Source organism: Diceros bicornis, chromosome 14, assembly GCF_020826845.1.
Source record: "Diceros bicornis minor isolate mBicDic1 chromosome 14, mDicBic1.mat.cur, whole genome shotgun sequence".
Lineage (NCBI taxonomy): Eukaryota > Metazoa > Chordata > Mammalia > Perissodactyla > Rhinocerotidae > Diceros > Diceros bicornis.
The window spans coordinates 37677980-37682339 of record NC_080753.1 but is presented as its reverse complement, the minus strand read 5'-3'; the positions used below and the strand labels follow the sequence as shown (position 1 = coordinate 37682339).

Below are 4360 nucleotides of genomic sequence, written 5' to 3'. Positions count from 1 at the left end.
ATCCTATGGCGTTCTCTTTACATCTTTATAGTTACTTCCCTTCCATAGTTTAATAATTCTTTATATTGAACTTATGTTTAATTACAATAAGGTTTCTTTTTAAGCAAGGTAGTGTCGGATTATCCTGGATGGTTTCTGAGTTGTAGAAAGGAATCTAGATTCAAACTAGTGTAGCAACTAGTTAATGATTAAGGGTAAAAAGGCCTGAATCAGTCTTACAGCCTTGGGGCCAAACTGTTTCTAACTTTCTTGTTGAAACTCAACCAATTAGCTATTTCTAACATCTTTTTCAAGAATTGCACTTATAGAACATGAGTGATTAAGAGACCCCAAAAGAGGTGACCATAGGTGGCTGTGCTGTGATTTCTTTCTTTTTTAGCCATCTCTTACTAGGAAGTGTGAGAGAAAGAATTGGCTGTGGAAGAAGTAGAAGTGATGCAGCAAAGCAGAACATTCACAGAGAGAAGGAGGGACATTTAAATAGTGGGTTACTATGCCTTGTCATAATAGCTATATCACAAAAGGTAGTATTAATATTTCCTATGAATGATCAAAAACCTATAAGAGAGAATCACCTAAGAGTTATAACTATTCAGGAAATGTACTTAATTTTTTTAACAAAAAGAAACATAAGATTCACTAGGCACAACATATTAAATGATAGCCGTTTAATGGTTTCAATTAATATTCAAAACTTCTCTAAGTTAGTGAATAAAAATATATGTAGAAATTATAAATTATGCTCCTAATTTAAATACTCAGTTATTGTCCTAGAGAAAAAGAAATAATGTAGAAATCTTCTTCAGGCCCTGTGGTTTAGGCTTCTCATCCCTGTCATATAGATATACACACTTTCAACTTTAAGCACCACAGCTAGGTTACTCTCCATTTTCCTCCATCCTCACACTCTTCCGTTTTTGCTCTCTCAATAAATTTATATCTTCTTTTTCCTAAAAATTTCTCTTTTCAAATTCAGTTATTTTCACACGTCCTTTAGGAAGCGTTCTATTCCTATTCTCCCCAGTCTATTTCACAGATCTATTCATCTGAACTAAGGATTCTCAGCTTTATTCATAGCATGAATATCCATTAGTTGGTGTGTAGATGTCTGTGTCTCTTTTTTCTATCCCTATTTGTAGCTTAGTTTTCAGTTTATAAATAAGCTATGAGTGCAAGTAAACAAATCAGAAGATTAGTTTCTTTCTATAAGAGTATTCAATTAGAGCTCAATATTTTTCACCTTATATAAACATTTTGAAATCACTAATAAATTTGACATTTTTATTGTCAAAAAAGATAGACTTTTTGTCTATCTGTAAGATTATTGTGATTGCAGTTATTCTGTTTTTAATCACATATACGGAAATTCCCTGAAAATGATTAAAAGAAAACTAAAGTTACTAGTTGAAAAAAATATTATTTATTCCATGGAAAATTTCTTTTGTAGCTATGTTAAAAAATTTTCACGTTACTATTTACCCTGATATCACCCTGGGATGAATGAGAAGTACTCGACATTTAAGAAGTTATTTTTCCATAACAAGGCAAATATCTGGATGAAATATAAAAGTGAAAAAATTTTATTTTATATTTACTTTTTGGAAGTTTTTATTCTGGTAAAATTTAAAATTTACAGAAAAGTTGCAAAAGTGGTACAAAGAACTACCATTAGCACTTTAACGAGGTTCAGCAATCATTTACTTTGTGCCTTAAAATATTTATTCTATCTATCTATCTATCTATCTATCTATCTATCTATCTATCCATCTATCTATCTAGCTAATCTTCTATCATCTCTTTTTCTGAACTATTTGAGAGTAAGTTGGAGATGTCTTATCCCTTTAGTTTATTTCCCAAGAACAGGGACTTTATTTTACATAACCACTGTATAGTTAACAAAATCAGAAAACTTAATATGGATACAATATTATTATCTAATCCATAGTCCATATTCATATTTCTTCAATTGTGTCAATAATGTTGTTAATAACTATTGTTTTCCCAATCAAGGATCACTCATTTAGATATCATGTCTCTTTGATTTCCTTTAATATGGATAAGTTTCTTAGACATTATTTGTCTTAATTGAACTTGATATTTCTGAAGAATATAGGCCAGATATTTAGTCCAACTTGTTCAATTTGAGATTGTCTCATGTTTCTTCATTGTTAGAATCAGGCTGTGCATTTTTGGTAGGAATATAACTGAGGTAACATTAATAAATATTCAGAGCATCACATCAGTAGGCACATAATGTTGGTTTGTCTCAACATTGGTAATGTTAGCACTGATTATTTGGCTATGGTGAAGTCCAGCAGTTTTTTTCTATTGTAAAGTTTACTATTTTTCATTTTGTAATTAACAAGTAATTTGTGGATAGGTATTTTAAATATTCTGTTTCTCATCATATTTTCACTCACTAGTTTTGACCATCATTTATGTTTTTCTAACTCTACCATTCTTTCTATATTTATTAATTAGCATCCCACCAAGAAAAATAACTTTTCTTCTCTAATATTTATTTATTTATTTTTTATATGTCAGTATGAGCTTGTAGATCCTTATTTCTTTGAAGCCATTAGTATGATAGTTTCTCTTACTGCCCAAATTACCCTAGAATTGATTAGTGGTAGGCCCTTTGACCTGGTTTCTGTTTCTTTTTCATGTGTCCCTGTGATTCTTAGAGCACATCCTAACTTTTTTTAACTGTCTATTATTCTTTCCTCAGGTAACAGGAAATGAATGACTATAGAAAAAATCAATGCAAGTTTTGAAGGCTACTTTGTTCTACTGGGATTTTCTAATTGGCCTCATTTGGAAGTAGTTCTCTTTGTGGTTATCTTGATGTTCTACTTGATGATATTGATAGGCAACCTGTTCATCATTATCTTATCATACCTGGGCCCCCATCTCCACACTCCCATGTACTTCTTTCTCTCAAACCTCTCTTTTCTGGATCTCTGCTATACCACCAGTGCCATCCCCAGTTTCTGGTCAACCTCTGGGGCCCAGAGAAAAACATCTCTTATGCTGGTTGCATGATTCAACTTTACTTTTACCTGGTATTGGGAACCACAGCGTGTGTGTTACTGGTGGTGATGTCCTATGACCGTTACACAGCTGTATGTAGACCTTTACATTACACTGTCCTCAGTGTACCCTCATGCACCCTCGTTTTTGTCATCTGTTGGCTGTGGCTTCTTGGGTAAGTTGCTTTACCAACTCAGCCCTTCTTTCCTCCTTTACCTTCTGGGTACCCCTGTGTGGGCATCACCAAGTGGACCACTTCTTATGTGAAGTTCCAGCACTGCTACAATTGTCATGTGTTAATACCCACGCTAATAAGTTGACCCTCATGGTCACAAGCTCTATTTTCATTCTCATACCTCTCATCCTCATTCTTAGCTCCTATGGTGCCATTGCCCAGGCTGTACTGAGGATGCAGTCAGCAGCTGGACTTCAGAAAGTCTTTGGGACATGTGGAGCCCATCTTATGGTTGTATCCCTCTTTTTCATTCCAGCCATGTGCATATATCTGCAGCCATCTTTGGGAAATTCTCAAGATCAAGGCAAGTTCATTGCCCTCTTTTATACTGTTGTCACTCCTAGCCTCAACCCTCTAATCTACACCCTCAGAAACAAAGATGTAAGAGGGGCAGTAAAGAGATTAATGGAGTGAGAGTGAGCCCATATAATTGTGGTATTAACAGTATAATTGACCATCTCTTCACCAATGATTTATCTACCTATCCATTAATCAACCACTCTTCCCTTCACTCACTCTATCAGCGCTTATTGAGCATGTACTCTCACGAGGTCACAGAGTTCTTGGTAACAGATAGGAAATAAACAAGACTCCTAAATATCAATCACTCTCTAATGGAGCAAACAGCCATGTAAAATCAAGATCAAACATCAATCTTAAATTTTTTCAGCAGCACAAACGTCATAAAACAAAGGTATCCTTTTCTTAATTTTAAAGCAGGCATAAAATCTGTTGTAAATATTGATAAAAGAGCAGGTGTAAATCCTATTGATAGATATTCCTAATTTAAAAAATTAGGAATTAAAATTAAAAACAGTTATTCTTTTTTCTTTTTCTTTTTTATTTATTATTTTTTTTGTGAGGAAGATAGGCCCTGAGCTAACATCTGCCAATCCTCCTCTTTTTTTGCTGAGGAAGACTGTCGTTGGGCTAACATCCATGCCCATCTTCCTCCACTTTATATGGGAATGCCCATCTTCCTCCACTTTATACGGGATGCCGCCACAGCATGGCTTGACAAGTGGTGCATCGGTGTCCTCCCGGGATCCAAACCAGCGAACCCCGGGCCAAGGCAGTGGAGTGCGAGCACTTAAC

At 34.6% G+C, this 4360-nt stretch overlaps 1 pseudogene; it reads left to right on the top strand.

Moving 5' to 3' along the window:
- The first annotated feature begins 2742 nt into the window (after positions 1 to 2742).
- On the top strand, positions 2743 to 3679 carry LOC131413334 (olfactory receptor 2J3-like; annotated as a pseudogene).
- Positions 3680 to 4360: the final 681 nt, after the last annotated feature.